This window comes from Paroedura picta, chromosome 9 (assembly GCF_049243985.1).
Source record: "Paroedura picta isolate Pp20150507F chromosome 9, Ppicta_v3.0, whole genome shotgun sequence".
Classification (NCBI taxonomy): domain Eukaryota; kingdom Metazoa; phylum Chordata; class Lepidosauria; order Squamata; family Gekkonidae; genus Paroedura; species Paroedura picta.
The window spans coordinates 28,957,773-28,985,685 of NC_135377.1; the positions used below are offsets into that span (position 1 = coordinate 28,957,773).

Here is a 27,913-nt window from a genome sequence, read left to right on the forward strand (position 1 = left end):
TCTGTACTCATAGAATCATAGAGTTGGAAGGGGCCATACAGGCCATCTAGTCCAACCCCCTGCTCAACATAGGATCAGCCCTAAGCATCCTGTACTAAGCAGACATTAATTATTTGAGGGTTTGAGGCATGAAAAAATTAAATAAACAGCAAAATTAACATTACAATTGACTTGGATAATAACAGGGGTCCCATGACATTTGCCAAACAATCCTTATGTTTTGCAAAACAGGTGGTTGTTATGCTCACATTTACTGATGCAGGATATGGAGAAACTGAGACAAGAATGGTTTGCCCAAACTAAGGTACTAGTGAAGAAATTTTAATTGGGAAGTGCTGCACAACAGAGTCCACTAAATACAATTTCCTTTAAAAGCTGATTTGGTTTTTTAAAGGCACACTCCCTACCAAAGAGAAGCACTTAATCCCCAATAATTCCAGTGGGAGAATCATGTGGAATGATTTTATGCCTCTCTTCTGAGAAGTAAATTCCACTGTGTAGAGAAGGCTTATAGCTAGATGAGTGTGCATGGGTCTTGAGCTTTAAGTTCAGAACAATAGAACTTAGAAATACTTAAATTGGCTAGGTTGTGGTTAGTACTTTTTCATGCCTACCTACATGCATTTAAACATATGAACTCACTGTAGTCTTACATTAAAATATGATGAAATGGTAACTTTGGTATGTTCCTCTTTTTGTTCCCTCTTCAGCCACCCAGCAAGGGTCTTGAGCTGCAAGGATGGCCAAAGTTCTTCAGGCACCTGAGCAGCTAGCTGATGGCAGTGATGGAACTGATGACCAAATGAGCCCCTTACAGGTGGGTGTACCAATGGGGTGCCAGACAAATGGAACTGGTAGTCCAGATTCTTTGCAGAGAGATGAGCCAACGGAATCAAACCCGGCTTGCCAGATTAGAAGTCGTTGCTCCTAACTGCTACACCAAGCTGGCTTGCCCCAATGGTTCATGGTGGGGGTTGAGGTCTCGCAGGAATTCTCCTGCTATGGGCAGATGGCAACCAGGGGAGGGGTGCGGTGGGGGGCCCTATATTTTTTAGCAAAGGAAAAGCTGATTGGATCCAATCTCATGCTAGGATTCAATGCCATGCAATTAGAATACGTATACTTACTGCCTTGTACTATGCAGAGAGAGGTAACATATAACTCCTTTCATTTGAATGGCCATGCCCCATTCTGCATGATTAAGCTGTTCCTTAAGCAAATCCCATTGAACTCTGAATATATTATTTCTGTGGATCAGGTTATTCATTTATTATTATCAGTTATTCATTTCATTTCACTGACAATCTTACAAGACAGAAAGAAGAAAACAAGATACCACAACATTCCCCTACAGCACCTCCAACTGGACCATGAGGGAAAATTCCAATCCGTATTAAACATATAGTAACAAAATTAAATTCTCACACAGCCATACACAACTCTGCCAATAATTCTAAAATTATAAGGAAATATGGAAACCAACAAAAACAAACAAACATGAAAACAGAAAAAAGGGAACACTCCAAGTAGAAAACAAATTAAACACTTCCCTTCTATCTCCTTCTTGTTCTTATGAAGCCAGAATAAAAGCTCACCTCTCCATCCCTTCTCATGTAGGAGGCAGAAAGCTAACTTAATGGGGCCCAATTGGATTGGGAAAAGTTCTGTGCTGCTCAGTGAATCTCCACAACTGCAGTCCAATCTGGCTGACAGCAGGAGGTGAGGAAATATCTATCCTGCTTGGCTAAAGCACCTTGAGCTGTGGAAATAAACCAAGCAGACTGCTTGAAAGGACTGGCTATTGAAACCTAGCAAAGCAGAAGGCAGTCAGGAAAGTGAATAAGTGGTACAATTATTCCTGGCAGGATGTGAATATATCCAAAGCAAAATGAAGCACCAGTCTAGGTCTCAGGGCTAGAATGAGGGAGTAATCCAGAAACTGATTTAAGATGCAATTCTAATCAAAGGTACATGGGAATAAATCTCTTGAAACTTGCTTCTGCATAAATTCTGCATAAACACAGAAAACCAAAAAAAGGATAATTTTTTAAAAATTGCAGTAATTCATTCACTCATCATCTGTGAGTGGTATTGCACTGAACAAAGGGGTCCTAATTCTCCCAAAGATGTCCAGTCCTACTTAAACCACAATCCAGAAAGACAGTAGTAGCTGCTGCAGCTATATGAATGCAGATCAGAAGTTGGTGGACCTAAATGCTTTGTTTCACATTCATACCAATGAAGTCTAAAGATATCTATCTAGAGGATCATAATATAATATTATCTTTAAAAAAATCAACTCAGTGCAATAAAAAATGAACAATACTAGGAATGGTTAAAAGAAAAGCAAAAAATCAAAAACATCAGGTACTATAATAACGATGTTCTATAATTTTGGACACTGTGTTTAGCGCTGTTTTCTGCTTCTTAAACTTACAGAAAGTACACTAAAGGCCTCAAGAATTGATCAGCAAGAATTAAGCACTTTTATTAAGAAGGAAAATTTAGTAAGTTGGATCCACTTATACAATAATAAACAGTGCAAACTCAACAGAGAAATATTATTACATGTCAAAACATTAGAATGTGGGGTTATCCAATAAAATTGATTAGAAGCAGGAATAGGTCAAACAAAAAGGCCAAACAAAAAGGCAAGAATTATTAAAACGTGTGTGAGAGACAACCATAGATGTTTTTATTAATTCATGGATGATAATTCTATTAATTATTATTCATTATGAACTGTACACTGAACATCACAGTAATACAGGTCTATGCCCCAACCACTGATGCCAAAGAGGACGAAGTTAACCAGTTCTATGAAGCCCTACAACACCTTCTAGAAGCAACACCAAAAAATGATGTGGGGGATTGGAATGCTAAAGTAGGAAGCCAAAAGATAACTGGGATAAAGGCAAGTTTGGCCTTGGAGTACAAAATGAAGCAGGGCACAGGCTGGTAGAATTTTGTCAAGAGAATACAATGGTCATAGCAAACACTCTTTTCCAACAACCCTAGTGACAACTCTACACCTGGACACCACCAGACAGTCAATACAGAAATCAGACTATGTGCTCTGCAGCCAAGGATGGAGAAGTTCTTTACAGTCAGTAAAAACAAGACCAGGAGTTGATTGTGGTTCAGATAATCAGCTTCTTGTTGCAAAATCTAGGCTTAAATTGAAGAAAGTAGGAAAAAGCACTAGGCCACTCAGGTATGAACTAAATCATATCCCTGATGAATATACAGTAGAGGTAACAAATAGATTTAAGGAATTAGATCTGATAGACAGAGTGCCTGAAGAATAATGGATAAAGGTTCGCAACTTTGTATAAGAGGTAGCAACTAAAAGCATCCCAAAGAAAAAGAAATGCAAGAAAGCAAAATGGCTGCCTGAGGAAGCTTTACAAATAACAGAGGAGAGAAGGGAAGTGAAAGGCAAGAGAGAAAGAGAAAGATGCACCCAATTGAATGCAGATTTACAGATAATAGCTAGAAGAGATAAGAATGCCTTCTTAAATGAACAGTGCAAACAAATTGGAGATATAAAGAGAAAGTTTCATGCAAAGATGGGTATGATAAAGGAACAAAATGGTAGGACCCTAACAGAAGCAGAAGAGATTTAAAAATGGTGGCAAAATTATACAGAAGAACTATACAAGAGTTAGCTTAACATCCCTGATATCCACGATGGGGTAATCACTGACCTGGAGCCAGACATCTTGGAATGTGAAGTCAAATGGGCCTTAGGAAGTCTGAGCAACAATAAAGCTAGTGGAAGTGACAGCATTCCAGTTGAACTAGTCAGAATCTGAAAAGATGATGCAGTAAAAGTGCTACACTCAATATGCCAGCAAATTTGGAAAACTCAACAGTGGCCACAGGATGGGAAAAGGTCAGTTTACATTCCAATCCCAAAGAAGGGCAGTGCCAAAGAATGTTCAAACTACCACACCATTGTACTCATTTCTCATGCTGGCAAAGTTATGCTCAAAATCCTGCAAGCTAGGCTCCAGCAATATGTGGACCAAGAACTTCCAGAAGTACAAGCAGGATTTTGAAGAGGAAGTAGAAATAAAATTGCCAACATACGCTGGATCATGGAGAAAGCTAGGGAGTTCCAGAAGAACATCTACTTCTGCTTCATTGACTATGCTAAAGCCTTTGATTGTGTGGAGCACAACAAATTGTGGCAAGTTCTTAAAGAGATGGGAATACCAGAGCATCTTGTCTCTTGATAAACCTATATGCAGGTCAAGAAGCAACAGTGAGAACTGGGCATGGAACCACTGATTGGTTCAAAATTGAGAAAGGAGTTTGGCAAGACTGCATACTGTCGCCTTGCCTATTTAACTTGTATGCGGAGCACATCATGAGAAAGACGGGGTTAGATGAGTCACCAATTGGGATTAAGATTGCAACCTCAGATATGCAGATGATACCGCTCTAATGGCAGAAAGCGAAGAGGCACTAAAGAGTCTCTTGATGCAGGTGAAGGAGGAGAGTGCAAAAGTTGGCTTGAAACTCAACATCAAGAAAACAAAGATCATGGCATCCCGCCTTCTCAATTCCTGGCAAATAGATGGGCAAGAAATTGAGGTACTGACAAATTTTATTTTCCTGGGCTTCAAGATCACTGCAGATGGGGACCGCAGCAAAGAAATTAAAAGATGCTTGCTTCTGGGGAGGAAAGCTATGGCAAATTTAGACAGCATCCTAAAAAGCAGAGTCATCGCCCTGCCAATAAAAGTGCATCTAATCAAGGCTATTGTCTTCCCAGTTGCAATGTATGGCTGTGAAAGTTGGACCATAAGGAAGGCCGAGTGTCAAAGAATTGAGTGTCAAAGAATTGAGGCTTTTGAGCTCTGGTGCTGGAGAAGACTCTTGAGGGTCCCTTGGACTGCAAGACAAACTGATCAGTCCTAGAGGAGATCAGCCCTGACTGCTCTTTAAAAGGCCAGATACTGAAGATGAAATTCAAATACTTTGGCCACCTCATGAGAAGGAAGCCTAATGCTGGAAGAGATTGAGGGCAAAAGAAGAAGGGGACGACAGAGAATGGGGTTGCTGGATGGATTCACTGAAGCAGTTGGTGTGAACTTAAATTGACTCCGGGGAATGGTAGAGGACAGGAAGGTCTGGAGGATCATTGTCCATGGGGTCGTGATGGGTTGGACACAACTTTACAACTAACAACAACATGAACTGAACTTCTGTGTTCACTCAGTACATCTGACTATTAGGTGCAGAAGAGGCAGGGGCGGATTTACATGAAAAGAGGCCCTAGGCTATTCCACCTATGTGGCCCTTTCACCTCCCATTTTTAAGTTTGTAAATTACATGAGAGATAATAAAATACATCATTACTGTGATATATATCAATATGTTAAATGAAACATGTTGTGATTGTTACTAACCTTTATAAAAATGTGGAATATAGCCCTCTCTTGATCTTGGGGCCCTAGGCTCAATAGGAAAATCTGGCCCTGAGAAGAGGAGTTGGTTTTTATACCCTACTTTTCACTATCTGAAGGAGACTCAAAGCAATTTATAATAGCCTTCCCTTCCTCTCTCAACAACAGATACCTTGTGAGGTTAGTGGGGCTGAGAAAGCTCTGAGACAAGCTGCTCTGTGAGAACAGATCTAACAGGACTGTGATCAGCTAGCTGCATGTGGAGAAGTGGGAAATCAAACCTGGCTCTCCAGATTTGAGGCCACTGCTCTTAACCACTACATTCAGTTGGCTGCCACTCTTAACCACTACACCAAGAAGACATGGCTGAGGACATACTCTGATTGCACAAGCTCCCAGGTTCAGTCCATAACATTTAACTTTAGCAGCCATTAGGAAAGACCTTTTTCTGGAAAATTTCTGCCCGGACAAAAAACCCAAAGCTAGATGGATCTAGGATCCAATTCAGTATATACATGGCAAAAACGGGCTTTATATTATCCCATCTGATTTATGAAGATTTCCTGGGGTGGGAAGAAGCAGTTGGAATCCAGCAAGCCACTAGTAGCTTTGGTCTCATCTACCAATGAGCTTATGAATGCGTGGAACAGATTAGCTACCTTCCTGCCTCACAAAAGGAAGAAATATGAATAAGAAAGTTTTAAAACAGCATGAAAATCAGGAAAAAATATCAATGCATATTTTATTAGAGTAGTAATAGTGATGACATATTTTAATAGTTGCTACATGTTTTATGGCTCTGATTTTCTCAAAATACATATACTCAAAACATGCATGTATATTTTACAGCTGTCAAATATTTCTATTTCATTGCAGAGGAGGAAAATCTTGTTTTGTAAAAGCTTTAAAGAAACGTAACTTTCCAGATGCTTGATCGGAAACAGTTCTGTCGATAAATATTCAGCTCTTGCTGGCATCACCATAAAAAACTACCTTTATTACAATTGTAAAGGCCATTAAATTGTAGTTAATCCTCGGCAGTACTACTATAATACTACATAAATTAGGTAAAATTCTTTTATTTTTTGTCACCAAATGAACAAAGTTTGAGTCCAGTAGCACATTTTAAGACCAACAAAGATGTAAGCTTTCGTGTGCACACATGCTTCTTCAGATACAATGAAGTGGAAATTACCAGTCCATACATATAGGTAAATGGTGAGCAGTAAATTAGCATACAGCATAATTAACATATTTAACAGATCTCTCACACACACCCCTCCCCCAAGAATTAAACCCAAACATACAGTATCCGTATAAACTAAACTTGTTAATCCTGCCTGGTCCTTGAATCCGTTAAACATCTTCATTATGCTATATGATGCTTTACTGTTCACCCTCTACCTGTATGTTTGGATTGGTAATTTTCATTTCATTGTATATGCACGCACACCAAAGCTTATTCCTTGAATAAAACTTAGTTGGTCTTAGAGGTGCCACTGGACACAAACTTTGTTCTACTGCTTCAATCCAAAACGGCTATTCACCTGAATCTATATCACTAAATAAACATCTCAGATACCATCACATAATACTGTTACTAAACATTAGATTCATTTTGAAGGGTTTGTCAAGATAATATAGACTGATTACCTGTGACCATCACCACCTGCTAATATACGATGATGCACAAGTAACCAGTTGGTAAATCAATGCTACAATCCTGCTAAATGGAAATGAGAATTGTAAATAAAATTTCACTTGATTCAGAAAGCATGAAAAATAGATAAATGGTGAAATACTTTTATCCTCTTGGTAGGTCATTAAAAAGAATTTGTTTAATACTTTAATGATGAAGGGAACACCACAATTAGATACCACTTTATAGATCATCACATGGGTGCTTTCATACACAGCCACATGGAAGGGTTTCCTAGATGAGATCCCGCATGGCTGCCAAAAGACCCGGCTGATTTGCCCCACCATGGATGTTACATTATTCACATCATGCTCTTAATCACATAGGATTACATCACTGAAAACATCTCCTTTACGATTGCAGGCAAAAGGCACCAGATTCTGCCTCATGCTTGTGCTAAAAGATCTTTTCTGATTATCTTGAATTATATTTAGACTTTGCTACAATAAGAGTTATTGATATAACCACTTAAGATATCGTATGTTCAAAGAATATTTTGTGCACTCTCAAATGATTTGTGCCTCCCTTTCCTTCCCATCTACTCCCATTGAGTTAAAAAAAACAAAAAGAAGTTATCTTTGCTTTCTATAGAAGGGTCCCATGAACTAGATAGTCCTCAGATAAGGGAATCAGCTTTTCATTATATTTTTTGGGAAATGTATGCAGTAACAAATACAGTAAAACAAAAGTATATCAAGGACATTTATATGTAAATTGTACCAGAACAGTTAGCCATCAACAAATTTATTCTAGCATGGAATAATTTTCATGTGGAATCTAATCTGTTACAGATAATTTATTTCTTGTAAGGGCTTGGAGGAGGAGCTAGTCTCATGGCAGCACTTAACACCCACTCAGGGCAGCTGTCCTGCTCCTTCCTCCTCCTCCAACCAGCTTGCCTGTCTGTCCAGCAGCCAGCCAATCACCTTCTGACACCCACCCCTGACCACCCTCTCCTCCTTCCACTTCCAAATGCAGATAGCTAGATATTGCTCCATATTACAGAGTGGGCAACCAACCCTTCTTTTAGACAGGCCAGAAAAGATCTCTGTTGCCAACTCTCTATTCTAGCAATACCATTCTGAATCTCAGTCACAGACATTTACTAATATCACTCCTTTTGCCTTCAACTCATACACTCTAAGGCTAAGTCAGAGACTAAGCAGCAATGCCACCAGCATGCCAATGAGCTCAGGGTCAGGAAGATTGGCCCAGTGGGGTTCCTGAGCTATCCTTTTCAAACAGACAAGCTTTATATTGCAACTTGTTTAACTGTGTTCCAGCTCTCACTCTTTCCTATCAGTAATGACACATATATGACAATACCAATTAGTAAACAGAAAGACACCTGCTCTCCTGGCCTCTTTATCTTCTCATTATGACTGTAAGGCACAGAGAAAAAGGTACAGCAAACAAGATTGCCTACTAGTGAATTTAGGAGCATGGAAAATAATTGTGTTATCCACCAACTTAGTCTCTGGGCCCAGATAATGCTTTTGCCTTGCTACTGTGGGGATCCAATTCATTTGAATTCTGTCTCTAAACCTGAACTAAACCATATGATGTCCCACCCCACCTCCCACCTAATACTAACTCCAACAGCTGTGGAAGTATTCTTGGTCCAAATTTTGTGAACATTTGAACAGAGGCAAATCTAATACATTATACATCTTAAACAATGGTTTAATTAGAAACAGAGAAAAAAGGGGGGGAATAGTTTTTACCAAGATGAAAAGGTTAACGCTGAATTATTTAGGGCTAAATTGTATTAAAAGTGTACTTTTCTTAGAATATTTTCTAATCTCCCTTGCTCTTTCCCTTAAATTCACTTGTAATTAAAATAGTTTTACAGCACTGAAAACCAGCAGCCCTAGACTGCTAAAACTATAGCATCACAGGGAATTCTTCCTCTGTAGAGAATTATATTTGTTGTCTTGCTGTTTCATGAACTTTTAGGATTGTTCTCTATTGTAACATATTTCATTGGTTGGTTTCCTCTTCAATAAAAGTGTAACAACAGGGTACCAATAAACCCCCCTATAATTGAAGCCCTATAACCCTTCAAATAATCAGTCGCAATACTTTGTTGGAGAAAATTTACTGTCACATAGAATGACTAGTGGTGACTAGTGATGGCTGCATACAAATAACGTATCATGTACAAAACAGAAAATATTATATTTGTCTCCTAATTCTTAGGCCTGTTATAGTTTTGGGTCTACCTGAGTCAGGTGATGACAATGAACCAATCAGAGAGCACGTCCCTGTCAGAACCCTCTGGAAAATACCTGATTGCTCTAATTCTCTTCCTCCCATTCTATGGTTTTCTTGTTCTCCCAGAGCCAATTATCCCATGCCTCGCTTTGGCCTTGAAGATGACCTGTGGGCTGCTATGTCCAACTAGGAACAACTATGAGGTGGAGCCAGTCAGATTAATGCATATTAACCCCTGGGTGGAAATAATAGGGTTGCTTTGCCTAAAACCTACACAAAACGTAAAGACTATTAGAATATACTGCTAAAAGTACTAGACAGCACTCTTCCACCTATTCCCGCCGAACACTTTTATACAGCAAAACTCAAGCATGACACAGGTAAATCCAAAAGGTACATGTGCAGTTAAATGGCTAGTTTCTCAGCAATTAATATATAAGCAAGGCCCAGTTATTTAAACATATGTACTTCATCACAATTTTGAATCTAGATTCAGATACTACTATACCTCTATGAAATCAGGAATGTAACATCTACGCTTGCAGAAACAGAAGTGAAAGGGATGGCAAGTTTCAAGTACTGATGGGAGTGCCATCGTTTTTCTGGTTTAAAACTTTGTGTGGAAAGGACATTATAATCATAGCAGATATATTGCCGGGGAGGGGGGGACAGGACCTTAAAAAATTCTGAAAAAAGAGTGTTTATTACATGCTGGACTCTTTACAGCATATTGAAAAAATATATTTAAAAATATATAAAGGTAAAGGTAAAGGTATCCCCTGTGCAAGCACCGAGTCATGTCTGACCCTTGGGGTGACGCCCTCTAGCGTTTTCATGGCAGACTCAATACGGGGTGGTTTGCCAGTGCCTTCCCCGGTAAAAATATATAAGCTTGCTTAATTTCATTGATTTCAGTTAGGAAATTACAGCCAAATCCAATCCACTGAAATACCTTAGATTTAAAAATGCTTAATATTGGTTAGGTCATGCCCAATAGAAACATCAATGAGTCAGATATCACAGTACCTTATTACTGAAGGTTATGACTGTGTTTTTAAAACATCTGTTTCTCCATGACACCCTTTTTATTTAAACAAAATCTTAACAATATAGGTCTGTCAGCAAATACATCTAGAAGCATTACAAGGTCCCATGGAAATCAGTTTATGTGAAATGCAACCAAATAATAAAAAATAGCACAACACATATTCCCTGAATGTTGAATTATGTCAGATACAAAAATGCATTAGCTTAGCCACCTTATATGTATAATACTATTTCACTGAATTCTTTATGAAAACAGAATATACCACTCAGGTTATTGTTAACTTAACCTGCCAAAAGAAAGAAAGAAAGAAAGAAAGAAAGAAAGAAAGAAAGAAAGAAAGAAAGAAAGAAAGAAAGAAAGAAAGAAAGAAAGAAAGAAAGAAAGAAAGAAAGAAAGAAAGAAAGAAAGAAAGAAAGAAAGAAAGAAAGAAAGAAAGAAATGAACCAGGATAAAATTGTTCGCTTCACATCTACACCTACCATGGTCAAATAACTTAACCCTAGAAACAAATCCAGTATTTCTTAAGTGTGACTAAAGTGTAGTATGACTTATCTCTTTTTTTGAGAAAGTGGCTACCTTGCTGGATCAGGGGAATGTTGTGGACATAGTTTATCTGGATTTCAGTAAAGCTTTTGATAAAGGCTCCACATGATATTCTTGTTCACAAGTTGGTAAAATGAGGTATGGATCCTAATTCTGTCAGGTGGATCAATAACTGGTTGACAAATCGTACCCAGAGAGTACTTGTTAATGGTTCAGCATCTTCTTAGAAAAGAGTGACAAGTGGAGTACCCCAAGGATCTGTCCTGGGGCCTGTGTTGTTCAACATATTTATAAATGATTTGGATGAGGGATTAGAGGGGATACTTATTAAATTTGCAGATGACACTAAACTGGGAGGGGTAACAAACACAACTGTAGACAGCAACAGAATACAGGATGATCTTGATAGGCTTGAGAAGTGTGCTAAACTGAATCAAATGAAGTTCAATAGGGACAAATGTAAAGTTCTGCATTTAGGTAGGAAAAACCAAATACACCAATATAAGATGGGGAAGATTGGCTTGGCAATAGCATGTGCGAAAAGGATCTAGGAGTCTTAGTAGACCATACACTGAACATGAGTCAGCAGTGTGACTCAGTGGCTAAAAAGGCAAATGGGGTTTTGGGCTGTATCAAACGGAGTATCGTGTCCAGATCACGGGAGGTGATGGTACTGCTTTACTCTGCTCTGGTTCAGCCTCACTTGGAGTACTGTCTTCAGTTTGGGGCACCGCAATTGAAGAGGGATGTTGACAAACTGGAACTTGTCCAGAAGAGGGCAACAAAGATGGTGAGGGGTTTGGAGACCAAGACATATGAAGAAAGGTTGGGGGAGCTTGGTCTGTTTAGCCTAGAGAGGAGACAACTGAGAGGGGATCTGATAACCATCTTCAAGTATTTAAAAGGGTACCATATAGAGGATGGAGCAGAATTTTTTCTCTCTTGCCCCAGAGGGACATACCGGAATGAATGGGATGAAATTAATCCAAAAGAAATTCCATCTAAACATCCGGAAGAAGTTCCTGACAGAGCAGTTTCTCAGTGGAACAGGCTTCCTCGGGAGGTGGTGGGTTCTCCATCTCGGGAAATTTTTAAACAGAGGCTAGATAGCCATCTGATGGAGAGGCTGATTCTGAGAAGGCAAAGGGGTGGCAGGTTACAGTAGATGAGCGATTGGGATGTGAGTGTCCTGCATAGTGCAGGGGGTTGGGCTAGATGACCCATGAGGTCCCTTCCAACTCTATTATTATATGATTCTATAATTTTAAAGCTAAGCCTGATTCAGGGATGGGTAGCAAAGGAGAGGAAGATTATCAGGCATTCTTAAGAGAGATCTCTGAGAACAGTAAATACCAGTCCTTGATTACACAATCTGGCATGAACACAGAGTTCTATTTCCTAATGTTCCTAGCACATTGTGCAAGTTTCATGAGCATCCTTTACCTATGTCATGCCAACTCACATCTCTTAGATGAAATGTAGCATTCTATAAATGAGACATCAAACCACACATTTATAATGTACTTTAAAGATGTGCACATATTAATGCTCATGATGAAAATGTTATGGTACATGTAAAAGAAAGAATCAGTTATACGACAGAATATTCTGCTAGAGCTTGATTCTTAAGGATATCATGTACACCTAGCCGTAGTCAATAGAAATGTTTCTGTTTATTTATTTCAGCTTTCGATGGTGTCCTGTTGTTCTTATCCATTGGCACTAGTGCATATGCACAGTTCATACATCCAGCTTGAAAGTAGGTGGAAAATACCAGGGGGGGGGGGGGGCTCAGTGACAAGTTTAGCTAGAATTTCTGAGTCTGTCCCATGGTTGGCTTATGATTAGCACACTAAGAAAGTGTTCTCATAATCTACAGAATTCTAAATTCTGCAGAACTTACCTTTCATACCTGGGTGCAGAATTTGTTTTAAAGCACTGTACACCTTGCTATTACAGTTTTACATGTCACTATGGATGGCGGGGGGAGTTGTGTTGCATATTATGTGATAGGGGGCTACTAAATTCATTGAAATTCCCATGTTAAGTATACATTGTCTTTTCCCAAACATGCAACAGAACAGAACTCTCACTCTTCAGTGCTACTGAGTAAATTTGTCACCTAGGTTAGAAAAATTGTCATGTGCAGTACAGACTTTAAATGGATGATTTCTTCTAGCTTATCCCAGAATGGCACTGACTTGACAAATGTGGGAAAGTCCACAACTGTGAGATTGGGGTTTAGGTTGTGGGCTCTTGGTCAATTGAAAGGTTGCATTAAATGTAAATTATAGGACTGTTACTCAGATATATACCCTTCTGGACCAAGTGAAAGGCAAACAGGTCCCGCACTAATTCACAGATGAACTTGCTGGCAAAGGCAGACAAGAATGTAGGCAATTATAACCTTCATTGAGGAAGGAAATATAAATCTGTGCCAAATTTATTTTATTTTTAACTAAAAGACTGACTTTATTTTTTGTTCAGTCTACAAAGAAGTATCAGCCAATCCTGGAAATAAATATCCCAGCCACAAATGCATTTTTGTTAAATATTCTTTGAAATACATTCCTGAGCTTTCTCATTTTTCTTCCTCTTTTGTTATTTACAGCTTATTATTAACATCTGCCAACATCAAAGTTTCATCTGTACAAAAACCGAAAGGTAAAAAAAAAGTCACACACACCCTCTAACATGACCTGTAGTTAGACAGAAAACAGTTTTACCAGTCACTGCTTGGCTTCCTGTCTGTGACCTCTGAAAAGCATTGGAGGCCAGGGTTAATGGCCTTTCCAATCTCTGTGATAAGAATTCATTTTGTTCTATTACCAGCAGTTATCTCAGGAGCCTGCTGCATCACTTCAGCAGGGTTCAATCAATGAGAGGACCTAATGAAGTAACCAGCTGTAGCTCTATTTCACCTGGTCAACTCTATCAGACAAATAAGATCTATCAGTCACACATCTTAAGACCAATCCTAGAAACAGCCATCTCCACAAAGTGAACCTGTATGCATATGAACTAATGATACCTCACCACTCTTTTTTCATCGTCTTTTTTAATATGGCTGCTCTTGCACTGAAAGTGGAATAAAATGTGTTCAAAGACGTTGATGTAAGTGAGAAAAATACAGAATTAAATGAAAACAAATCCACTGTACATTAAAATAGGGTTATATTAACTGAAAAATTGGAAAAAAAATCAATCCCGTCAACTAGATACTGGTACAGCAGTGACAGGGAATGTCACTGTCCCAGTACGGGAGAAAGGCTGGATTCCAGAGGAGGAGCATGGACAGCCTAGAGCTCATTTTTTGTGTGCTTTACAAATAGTGAAGATATTAATATTGGTCCAATTATGGAAGAATTCCTGAAAAACTTTGCACTAAAAATTGCTGTTGTTGGCTGGGATCTGAAGGACTCCTTAAAACATTTGGATGTGTTCCACTGGCTTTTTGAGCTCCCTCACCCCCTTTCCCTATATCACATCAAACTGTTTTTGAAAGTCTCACCAGTTTCAATGATAGTTTGCCAGGTGCATAGGAATGTGAGCTCAGGTGGACTCACAACAATACTTCTGTGGTTCTATGGTTCTATGCATCCAATCAAATTCTTTTAAATCCCAAATGTCTTATCAGTAAATAAAGGGAAATGCATCTAGGTACTGCTGTTTGGCTTCCATGGGATCCTGCTACCTTAGGGTGACCAGATTGTCCCAGTTTTGGAAGGACATCTGGGGGTACCTGGCAAATTGTACTTATGTTGAAATTAAAAATATAGATATATTACAATCCTATTTTTGCATTCTGTGCCTTCTATGAAACTTTTTGTTGCTCCATATAGACCAAATTTTTAATCAAGAACCCCCCCAGTCCGCTTTACCAATGTTAAAATCTGGTCACCTTATCCTACCTGTAAACCCCTAAAAGCACCGCTTAAACATCTATGCTGCATATGTAAAGAGATAACTTTATGCCTAGCAGGCATTTTGGGAACATCTGTCAATTTTTTTATGGAATGCACTGATTGTGGGCTATTGATTGCATTTAAACAAAGTTGTTGCAAAAAAAAAATCAGCTAACAATTCGTGTAGAAAGGTCTGATCAATATTTAAATGACTCTCTTTATTGATTTAAAATTAACTTTCAATTAAGAGATCTATAGGACTCTTAACTGCGACACTTATCCATTCAAGAGAAAATAAAGGTACATTTATCGATACACTTAAACAGCAGTGGCTGGTTTCCTATTGATTCAGTCATTTGTGCTGGGATTCGTTAGCGTCATCCGGCTTTAACTCGCTTACTAGTTTTTGCCAGTGTATAATACAGCAAGATGAAGGAATGTACGGTACATGGATTATACAGAAAACCAACATTTAAACATTAAAGGTAAGGCACCTTTATGACTTTAAACTGTCTCAAAACCCAAGCTATATAGGTCACTTGAAGATACCTACCATGACAAAGCTTTTTTTTTTCTTTGTTTTTCTTGAAGGCAATACATATTTGCAGGTGTGTAACAGAACTATAAAATGAATGAAATCTTTGCATTTTTTTATTAACTGGTGTTTGTGCCTATAGATTTGAATATCATTACCTTATTAACAATGGGTCTCGAAAATATACTGTTTTCTCAAGATTTAAGAAATGGTAGTAGATTACATGACCAGTTATTGTGTTGTAGAATGCATGAGTGTATATTTATAAATGTGTTTGTGTACATGTCTAAAACAGATAAGGTGTGTCGTGGTATCTTTATATGTGCTGAAATCTTTACGGAGAATATTGAATATTGATGTTATTGTAAGCATGCCATTCTTGTGCATTTTGAAAGGCTCACAGAGAAGTAGAAGTAGACAGAGAAAAGGCATGCACTTTCTTTAAACAAATAATTCCATACTTCTGTATATATGTCTGTGCGTTGAATAACACATGCATTGGAACATGTTCAAGTATGATCAGACTTACATATGAATGCTAATATATACACACACACATACATACACACACACACACACACACACACAACTGCTTTATGCTTTTCTCAGTTTGTGGTTCACAATACACAAAATTAAAGATATTCAAGCAGGCATGGCACATTTAACAAGAAAAGTCATAGTAAACTGGTATATTCATTAAAATACAATTGTTTACAGTTAAAATAAAATTGTTTACTTTGTTTAGGTTGAATAAATTAATTCAGAACCTTTGCTTTGCAGAATTCTGTTTAGAGACGGGAGAAGACATTTGTACAAACATATTTTCTGTTTGTCTTTGTCTTTGTACATGCAAAGGCATTAAGCACTTTAAATCAATGCTGCCCTGTGCAACAGTACATAATTCTTTGGGTAGAGACATTTAACCAAGGATGACTTTGGATGGTCTTGTTGATTTCAATGGGACCATGCATGTGAACATTCCGTTTCTTTTATATCTAGAAATATTTGTATACTGAAATGATGGTGTTTCAGGTTTATCTGTACATTTGCCATGATGCAGTATCAGCCATGAATTTGCAAACAGTGCATTCCATCATAAGAACTGGTTGCCAGCCTCCAGGTGGGACCTGTAAAACTCCTGGGATCACACCTGATCTCCTGATTACCTGCCTTGGAGAAAATGGACATTTTGGAGGGTGGGCTCTGTAGCATTATACACTGCTGAGGTCCCTCCCCTTCCTAAATCCTCTTGTCTCCAGGCTCCACCTCAAAATCTCCATATATTTCCCAATCTTAATAAGAATACCCTTATGTGTGTGTGTGTGTGTGTGTGTGTGTGTGTGTGTATATATATATATATATATATATAGTCACTAGATATTAATATTTTAATTAATTAGTAAATGTATTTATTTTACAAACAGAATATATATAAATAGTTAAATATATAACTATTTATATATATTCGGTTTGTAAAAAAATGCATTTACTAATAAATTAAAATTTTAATATTCAGTGACTCAAGACAGTTTATAAACTGAAATTTAAAACATATAAAACACAGTAAAACCTCAAATAATCCATCTCCCCTTCGAAGTGCCTGGAACATATGCATAATTAAAAGGCCTACCAAGTAGAAAGGTCTTGCAGCCTTCTGAATGTTTCTGAGGAGGGGGAGTTATGACAAAAAGCATGATCGATGCTTAACGCCAGGTAAGCTACCTCAAGAGACTGTACTAATAGGTGGCATTTGCATCCTTCTTTGTCTGTTATAGAAGCAGTTCTCTGATGTGGACTGTATTTCTCTAGAGCAAGGGACTTTTCAGATCTCTAAAAGATACTAGTATTGTGTGAAAGGGGCTAACACTGGAGAAACGCACTCCAATTCAGCAAAGGACTGCTTCCAAAAAGTAGAAGAATACTTAGTTGAAAAGAAAGCAGGTTATCTTAAAGCTAATGTCTCTAAATTATGTGCAGTAAAACAAGCAGTAAAGAACATATCAGATCTAAAATAGATGTATTAGTTTTTATAATTACAAAAGTTACTAATGGGTTCAATCCAAAATAAATTATACGCACCCTAATTCCATAGGATAAAAAGGGTAAACCTTTTTTACTCAATGTTTAAAATCAGGAAAATATTTAAAAAACATAAAAGGTCACAATTTAGATTCAAAAATCTCCAATTAGGACTGCTAATAAAGATATCCTAGGAAACTGCTGGCATAACTGCCAGACTTTTGGCTGAAGGCCAATGACGGCAGGAATCCCTGTAGCCTGGACTCATCCCTGTCAGGCAACTGTACCATTCCATTGTCCCGAGGCTCATGGTCTTCTCCGTTCTTAATTGCTGCAATTAACAAACTGTTCAATGCTCCCAAGTTATGTTCTATTTTACTGCTTTCTATGTACACCACTCTGAGACATCACAGTGAGGGGCGGTATATAATAAACTGACTAGATAATAAATAAATAAGGATAAGAAATTTTTTTATTTCTGAGCTTTTGCCAAGCACTCCAAGACTCTTTCTGCATGTTGCTCTACCTTTTAAAAAAAGAGACAGAATTCAATTATGAAATTAACTTTCATTTCAATGTCTACACACTATTGGCATTAAGTAATGTTGTTTACTTCAAAGACTCAGCTCCTCAAACCTTATACTAGCTGAATTTGTCAGTTCAGTATTTCTCAAAACATGGAAGTAAATATCTGCACTGGCTTTTATCCAGACAACTGCAAGAGAATAGTGCAAGTGTAGTGTTCATGGGACAGACTGTTGACATCTTTTCTTTCTCGTTGCAGCCCATGAGCCTTGAGAAAAGCTACTCATTAGGGTCAGGAGAATACAGACTTGGGATCTGCATTAGGAATCAGCCACAACTCCAGCTATTCTGAATCCAAGCCACTGACTGGTTGGTTGGTAGAATCATTAATAATTTGTAAACCTGGCAAATTGAAGAAGCCTACTATCTTTATGTTATAAAACTTCAGTATGAAATCACTTAGACAGCTCTTGTTGCAGATAAAAGACAGTGGTTCCTACAACCAGGACTGGGTCCCAACTGCTTTGATAATATAAACCAAATAAATAAATAATATATAATAAATATTCTATAGAATTTATGCCATATTTTGACAGGCAATTAATTCCTGTGTTTTACAATTCAGTAGAATGTTTTGACTGAATGTTTTTTTTCTGATATCTTGAGGTTCTTGGTTTTAAGACTGGGGGTTTTATGGGGTGCTACTATGTAATTTTTATGGGGTGCTACTATGTATTGAGTCCAAGGAGAAAGGTGAACTAGAAATTTAATTAATTAAATTAAGGTTATTGTAATTTAATTTTGTATTGTTATTTTTATAGCAGGAAAGCTAATTTTAATGACAGAACCACTTTATATCTTCTATGTGTTTGTAAAAATAATTTATTTTTATCCATCTTGGTAGACTCATAGGACCTACTAGCAATTGCCCAGTCCAATACTACCACAGGAATAGCACACATATATGGAAGAATCCTTATTTGGATTCAGCATGTGTGTGTGGTGGTTCTATGGGGATCCCTCCAAGGATTAAGAGAACCTTGTACATAGAGGTTACTGTTAAGAACTGATTGATGCTTACAGACAATATTGCAAGAGCTACTTCTTTTTGCCATACCCATTCCCCATTCTGCTCTGGTAACAAATCAATGGAGAAACTGTATGGTGAGAGCAGAGTCACATATGAAGAATCACATCATCACACTATTATATAATGCTAACATAGCTCTGTCCATGTGGTTCTGCCCCACTCACATGGTTCCTTGATTTGTATGTTACTGTAGAAGTATTGGAACAGCCACAGGGGAAGTGAATCCTCATCACTGCTATCTGGTGTGAATGGGCTATAAAATCTGTTATTTATAAATCGGTTATACCAGCATTTAATTTAAAGCCAATTATGTTAATTTTTGCCAATCTTCACACAAACAAAACATATCTGTATTATCTAGTAACTAGTTTACAGATGATCTGATTACAATCGGTACGTGGAAGTATGATGTCTGTTACCAGTACTTCTGATAGTCTCTAACATCTGTCTAATATAGTTAAAAACTTTAGTTTTCTTAAATACTAGCTGTAAAATCAAGAACCTATGGTTCTTAATTATATCATATCATAGATTATCTGGTATAATTTAAACTAGAATAAACTAGCAGTAGAAAGTAATTCACACTGAAGAACCTGTTGAGAGCCAAAGTGCAGAATAAATAGTCATCTTGCCTTGATAAAACTTTATGCCATCAAAGCTGCAAATCATGTTTGTAGGCTGACTGGAAAAGCTACAGTTTTTTAAATACACTAGGAATTCAACTGCACTTTAATCTCCCTTAACAATTTACTTACACCATGTTAGCTTTAGCCAGTCCTAAAACGTTGTCCCATCATTTTCACTTCAGGTTTCAAAAAATCATTTGTCCCCTTTGATGTCATGATAAAATAATGTTGCCTCACAGCTTGTCAATGGGTTGTTTCATCTATATTGTAGAAAAGGTCCTATTCAATTTCTCCAATAAAGACAGTATCAGTTTAATGGCATACAATAGACTCAGCACCTCGTTAAACATTTCTGTTAGATTTTCAGATTTTCTGATTCCAGAATTGGATCATCTAATTTAATTGTACCTGGAAAACCGATCTGTTGTGAAGAGGAACCACACTGGACACATGATGGAAATACAACCAATGTATGCCTAAGAGGCAAAACAAGAGATTCCTTACAAATGATGGAAATAAATGTTATCCAATTTCTGAAATTCCTTTATCCAGCTTGATCTCTCTCCATGGAGTTTTCTTTCAGCACTTTTATTGTATTTCTCACTAAAGACCAAAGTCATTGCTGATAAGACCTGATTTTAGATATATGGGAAATGTTCTATGATATCTCATGGTGTAGATAGTTCGTTTAAACCTTTGCTGTGTTATGCCTAGGGCTTTCCTGCACCAGTTTCCGAAAATGTTCACATCCCTTTATCCCAATTGTGACAAACACACATGAATAATACCAAGAGGTGGTGCCACAGGGTATAGAATTGTTTCTGTATTCAAGGTGCTACACTCACTTTATTCAGATACTTCTTGCTGAGACATGAGGCTTGCAAACTAAGCATGCTATACTCCTTTCACACCACACTATATAAAATATTTGCATTAATTCTGATATAGCCTGTATACTGTATCAAGGACAAAATAAGAAATGTTCTCCAGCCGACAAGTTCAAATGCTCTTTCATTTACAGTGGGAAAGATACGAATCAGCCATTCTGATGTTTTGTTGATGCTTTAATTTAGAATTAAATGGAATGGAACTAAACTTCAAATCATAAATGCCTCACCTTCAAGGCAGTGAATGCTAAAATGGTCAGCACTTTACAATGTGGGTTCATATTGATGCTTTCTTTTGCAGAAAATAATATGAAATGCCTAAAAATAATCATATGAATTTCCTCAAAAAAAGGAGGAAAATTAGTCCTGTACCATAGCATAAGATTATCAAGCGTGCCAGTATGCAATATAATTGGCTAGATGTTAAAAAACATTTTAACTTGTTGATCTGATTTATATAACACTGCATTTATAACATTTATATCCTTGCATAATCATTGATTAGTTTCATTTTAGTTCAACTGAAAATTTTAAATATTTTTTCCTTTAAAAAATACTGAGAAGGTAAGCCTTCTCCCACCTGCACGTGGAGCCTTCTTTTTCTTCAAAGCTCAGGAGATTCCAGCAACAAAATCAATGTATGCATGTTCGGAGCAGTTTTCAGGGTTTTGTAAGACAAATCTTTCAAATGGGAGCTAGTTTAATGCTATTGAGCTGAGTTTCGATCTGACAGAGTGAGTGAACAACACAGAAACAGTTCACTTACCACTGCTCACACTACAGGAGGTTGCAATCAGGTACAGCTCTATGAAAATACAGCTGCGCTATCTGCTATTGCTCAGTAACTTTCGTCCCACATAGTCCGACAGTTGTTTAAGCAAACAGACAGACACACATACAGTTATTATGTATAAATGTTTACATTTCTTCCAAGAATAATGAAGTGCAACTAAGTCTAATCCTGTAACTTTTATGTTTAGTAATGAATGTACCGGTTGGCATTACTTAACATAAAATTCCTCCCAGCTATGCTATTCTAAGCAGTATAAAGTAATTACACATGCAATTCAGACACATTTGACTAACGCCTTTCTGCATACCTAGGGCCTGCTGGTATAAGTAAAAACTCAGAGGTAAGGAGCTGCTCCTGGTAGTACATTGAATGGGAAAGCCAATGATTTCTCCATGTACATCAAAGTAGCTGCAGAGCTTTGTACAGACAGTGACTGTGATTTGCATGTATATCAAGAACTGGTTGTTTTCCATCTATGGTAACTTTTGAAGCCATACGTAGGATCCATTTGAAACAGACATTTTTAATAAGTTATCCAGTATAGATAACTCATCCCAATACTGTCTCACTATTGATAAGCTATAATAAAATGTTTAATCATTCAAAAGTGACCAGTCATGAATATGGGTAACTAGGTAGCTGGCCACATGGCAGAAAACTCTTCAAAATCACCTTAGCAAAAGACAGGCTTTCCCCCCCCCCCCCCATATTCTTGTTATTGGCCTGAGGAAGCTAACTATGGGAAGAACTTTCCAACTCATTTCAGAATTCAGGAGTGGACTGCTGGCTCCAAAGTAAGACTAGATCAAGAACTATAGAAGGGATAAGAACAGGAAAACAAAGGTGTCTGGCACTCTCACAGAAAAAAAGCAAACAAGGAACACAGTTTTCTTTGAGTGGTACCACATGCTAACTTCCAATAGTAATGGGGAGCAGGAACTATGGGATAGAACATAGAAATGCTTTCTCCATTTTTCTACAGTAACCTGGTTCATATCCATAAACAAAAATTCTTATATTGTAGAGAGTGGAGAGAAAAGCGGATCAAAGAGGAGGAAAAAGTTTAAGTCTAAGCTTATTCCACATGTTCTGCTATGCACCTCACCCGATGATCAGGAAGCATGAATTTCACTTGAACTGGGAAGAGGATTTAAAGATTAGTGAACTAAGCAAAAACACACAGAGTTTGAGGGGGTGTTTTTTTGTTTTTTCCCAGCAAGAAATGTTGACAGGTGATTTGCCATTGCCTGCCTCTTCATAATACCCTTTCTTTACTTGTCTCCCATGTAAAAACTAACCAGGGTCAATCCTGCTTACTTTCTAAGATGTGATGTGACTGGGATGGACTGAGCTATTCAGGTTAGGGCCAAGTTAAGTGACATTACTTATTTATTGCAGAAATATAAATAGCCTTACAAAACACCTCTGAGTTTAAGAAAGAAAAGTGGCACCCCAAAAACCATTAGCTTTGTTGACAGGTGGGGGGGGGGCAAAGGAAAGAAAGATGAGATTTTTCATTGAAAACCAACAAGTTATTTTCAATTTTGAATCTCGTGTGACAGAAAAGAACAAAGGAACTTTCTATTGAAAACTTTGATGATGTGCTCTGCATACAATAGGTTAAATAGGCAAGGTGACAGTATACAGCCTTGCTGAACTCCTTTCTCAATTTTGAACCAATCAGTAATTCCATGTTCAGTTCTCACTGTTGCTTCTTGACCTGCATATAAGTTTCTCAAGAGACAGATAAGATGCTCTGATATTCCCATCTCTTTAAGAACTTGCCACAATTTGTTGTGCTCCACACAATCCACACAATCAAAGGCTTTAGCATAGTCAATGAAGCAGAAGTAGATGTTCTTCTGGAGCCCTCTAGCTTTCTCCATGATCCAGCGTATGTTGGCAATTTGATCTCTAGTTCCTCTGCCTCTTCGAAATCCTGCCCGTACTTCTGGAAGTTCTCGGTCCACATATTGCTGGAGCCTAGCTTGTAGGATTTTGAGCATAACTTTGCTAGCATGAGAAATGAGTGCAATGGTGCGGTAGTTTGAACATTCTTTGGCACTGCCCTTCTTTGGGATTGGAATGTAAACTAACTTTTTCCAATCCTGTGGCCATTGTTGAGTTTGCCAAATTTGCTGGCATATTGAGTGTAGCAATATATATATATATATATAAATAAACCTGTGCTAAAGAAACAAGCACTGTCTCTTGAGATGAGGGTATGTTGTGTGGTAATTTTGCAGTTAAGAAAGCCACTAACTCTGTTGTGTAATCATAGATTAATACAGCTAGACCATGCCACAATAGATATGTGAAGCTGTTACAAATATTGGTATTATTTGATCAAAACCCTGAATTGTCAAAAATTGTATATACAGCTTACCATGTATTTCAATATAGTAAACTGGTGTTAATCATACAGATGGTTACCCCGGGAGGGTTGCTGAATCATTGTGCAAGACAGGTTGCAAGATGCAATCCCTTTATGACTACAAAAAGCTATGTAAAATGAATGGAGGCAATTCTGTGCTACATCTATATTAAACTATACTACTATAAAGATAAAGTCTACTATAAAGATATAATAGAACCCTGTCTCTTCGGTCATAGGCAGGATCAAGATCCCAGTAGGGACCAAAAATAGAGACTGAAGTCATAGTGCACTATCTCTATCCAAAATAAGGTTAATTAAATTATCCTGCATTTAGCAAAATATAGTAGCACTGGACCATATGCCACTGACCAGATATGGTCTTTAGGATGAGTTTCAGCTTGAGTCTGTTCCCCTAATGGAGTTGAGGTGTGCTAGAATTTTAGAGCCTTTGAACCAAGAACAGCAATATTTATCTACTTGTTGCATGTATCATTGCTGGATTGCTTCTGTACCAAAAGAATACAAAGTCACAGTCAGAGTAGTTCAGCAGTGGAATAGGCTGTCTAAGGAGTTGGTGAGCTCCCCCTCACTGGTAGTCTTCAAGCAAAGGTTGGATACACACTTTTCTTGGATGCTTTAGGATGCTTTGGGCTGATCCTGCATTGAGCAGGGGGTTGGACTAGATGGCCTGTATGACCCCTTCCAACTCTATGATTCTATGATTCTAAAGCTTGTTATCTAGAAACATAAGCTCCTATTATTCTAGATTAGTAGAGACAGCAGTATGGATAAATCTTATGGGCTTTGAGGAGTATCGACAGTAGTGTACACCATAAAACACCATATAATAAATGAAATAAAAGCTAACTTGATCCACCACATGAACAACCACAATGGGCTTCTTCATTTCAACACTTACTTAGGGAAATAATTATTACTTAGAGAGCTCTGAGAAATGAAAATAAGATAACCAGAGGTACTTTACAAAATAATACTCATTTGACCTATATGGTTAAGGTATGCTGGACAGCTGCAGAGAGCTGTATGAGACATCAGAAAACCCTCAAACTGAGACAGAAATACATATACAGCACCTGAGGAGGACGAGTTCACAAAGCAGGAGAAATAAATGGAGGCATGAAAGACAGAAGCAGAAGATATAAATGGGACAGCATAAAGAAATCCCACTTTTTTAGTGGAAGGAGTGTACTTCTGATGCTAGGTTCAGGGATAATCATAGTAAATGGTAATTTCATAGGAAGACATTTGCAGGCATGACATTGTTATTTTGTCTCATTGTTATTATGTCCTTTCAGTTACGGCTGAATCTCTTTTTCATGCCACTTCTTCAGTAGGTTTTTACCAATGAAGATCCGGACAATTATAAAAGAATGGAGATGGGGAGATCCCCTCTGCAATAGCCACCCACTGAGGCAAGGTAGGTTCCTTACTGGGGCGAGGGATCCCCATTAGCTTGTACATATTGATTTAAAGTGTTTTGGGTTTAGTTAAATTTCTACTTAGCTGGCCACCCTGAATCAGTGGCACCATTCAGAGAAAGTTCAGCCAGAAAAGTACAGGATATGTTCCAGTATTTTGTATATATTTAGTATTCCCTGGTTACTAACACATACAATGAGAAAATATGTATAGCTTGAGGGCATGTGGGTATGCTTTACTGAATTTATTCCATGCCCCACATACACTTACAGAACACTGTGCTGCTCACTTCTGCTTTATGCTCATGGCACTCTACCAGCTGACTGATGTGTGCTAATCGAATAGGGATGTTAGCAGTATACAGGATCCAAATAGCTTATCCTGCTTCACCAAGACAGGGTTCATTAAAATATACCTACAGGATATTTATCCTTTTGCCTCTGCTTAAAAAAAAACCCCTGCAACAAAAGAAGTGAGGTGTGACTCTTTTAATGTTTCTCAACACAAAATATTGTAATGGATAGTGAAGAAATAGGATTTTCTACTTTACCCAAGGAAGCTTTATAGTAAGAAAGAGTTAAAGGGGTTCTCAAATAACATTAAAGGAAAATGCAGCAGTACTTTTCACAGAATCTACCATTTAGAAGGTGCAGGAATCAAAATGGACAATGCTAAATGTAATGGCTATTAAACTCAGCTATATTAGCAGCCTTGCAAACAACCACTTTGAAGAACACAGCTTAATTTTTTAAAGTTTATTATTTATTTGAATTCTAAAACCCATTTATCACCTTTCTGTCAAAAGAACAGGCAGTGAATGACAAAATTAAGACATAATTTTAATAATAATAATAATTAACACATTAAAAAACATGCAATCTAAATGAAAATGGCATGAAACTATAGAGACAGTTAAACTGTACCACACTACCAGTCTCCAATTAAAATATACGAGTGAAAACAGTGTGAAGCAATGAGATAGCCTGACAGTCCTCTTTAGAAAAGATATTCCCTAGCCACCGCGATAAAGCCTTGCCCCAAGACCACTGGACCTTTTCTCTTGAAAAAGATCAAACATAGTGAATGTAGACAAAGCCATGTTCATACCACTAGGTTAAATAGACTGAAAATTATTAGATCAAAAGTGAACATGAAGCACTGGACACCTTTCGTTCAGATCCTGTTAAAAATAGAAGCAACCAAGTCAGATTCAAAGCAAGCAATTTTATCTATCAAGTACCTATCAAGTAAATCACTGTAGACTGCAATCTTATTTTCATCTGGAGACTGAGTTGTAAAAGTCCTCAAAACACTGAAGTACCTCTACTGGATAGCAGTGTAGATATAGCAACGACAAGGAAAGATACCTTTGCTGCCATCCCTGAAACAGTATAGGCTTTCCAATATGCATTAAACTATAGTCCTGGAGTTCCATTTACAGGTGGGGGAGCCTACCATCCATGTGTTTTGGAAACATGATTGATTTGCATGATAAAATCGCACATGAATTGAACAGTGTATGCATTTGCCAAAGGAGTACAGTGTTACATGAATTGAAGCTGTGCTGTGATTGTTCAATTGACATATTATGCAACTGCATGTTTTTCATGCATCATGGGGACCAACACATTCCTCATATGTGTGGCTAGCAACCCCCTCCCCCTTCATAGAAACGGACTGTGTCTTTAGAGAGCTTGTGTTCGGCTGTGTTTGTCACAATTTTTATGCAACTGATCTTCCTTGAAATCCAAACCCATGCCCTAGAAGAAACCATGCCAATTTTTAGTTCACAGCATTATTAAAAAAAAAAAAAGCTTAAATACCAGCAGACATTATACAAAGATTCACAAATACGAAATTATTTTCCCTTAGCATAAATTAGACCTCAAATTCCTACCTACTACAACCTCCTAGTATATTCTACTGTGCTCTTCCATTGCTATTGTTTATTGCGCATTCTATCAATTTTCCCCACTCTGTGTTTTTCAAAACATTTACTATTGATACATATGCAACAGTCTCAATTTTATGGGGCTTTCCTGCATCAACAGACAGTTGCACATGAGCTATTTACAGCTGTTCTTGTCACAAAGTCATTCCAAAGGATCTCCCAGAAGAGGAATCTCAGAAACAGAATGAGTGGCTACTGAACCTTTCAGAGCATTCCTTCAAGTGGAGCAGATGGACAGGATGAAACATCATTGGTGTGAAGTTGTTCTGGAATCCTGAAGGGAAAGTCACACCATGACAGAAAAAATCTACTAGAAGGGTATCAAACCCGAGGTTTTCTGGGACTGAACAGCAGCCCAGCATCAGCCAAAGTGTCATACTGCCTGTTGGTTCTATGGAACTGGCTGGGTGGATAAAGTTATTGCTACCATGAGATGAATGAGCCTTCCAGGGAGGATAAGAAAGAGAGGCAAAGGAAGGAGTAGACATTCTTCTCACTAGTTCCTAAGACTTTACGGACCATGAATGATTGCAGCCACCACTTGTATTATTTTGTTGTGGAAGAATATATGTTCACTCTGTCATTGCCCAATTGTGAGACTGTCATCCTAAACAGTTACACCATTCTAAATCCACTTAAGTCAATAGTGCTGTGGGTCAGCCATTTAGTATTGTATGTGAGAAGAAAATAAAGGATTTTTCAAGAAACTATTGACTGTCATGGCCTATTTCCAGGGTGGCAAACCTCTGCCCATACTGAAGTATTACAGAGTGCAGCTATGGACTCACATGATTTCATACTCTTCCATAATAGATAAATCAACAAACAAACAAATATCCCTACACTT

At 37.8% G+C, this 27,913-nt stretch overlaps 1 protein-coding gene and 1 long non-coding RNA gene across 20 annotated transcripts in view; one reads left to right on the forward strand and one right to left on the reverse strand.

The window, feature by feature from the left end:
- Positions 1-27,913, reverse strand: part of ZFHX4 (zinc finger homeobox 4) — a 201,753-nt gene that overhangs the window by 38,116 nt on the left and 135,724 nt on the right. The gene's annotated exons all lie outside the window — the stretch shown is intronic.
- LOC143844665 (uncharacterized) lies at positions 14-22,546 on the forward strand. Of its 2 annotated transcripts, XR_013234088.1 has the most exons (5): positions 14-817; positions 12,605-12,677; positions 13,530-13,582; positions 18,162-18,271; positions 19,978-22,546. It is a non-coding gene; the product is annotated as an uncharacterized LOC143844665 (long non-coding RNA). The 2 variants fall into 2 exon arrangements; XR_013234087.1 differs by lacking the exon at positions 19,978-22,546 and having other exon boundaries at positions 18,162-18,674.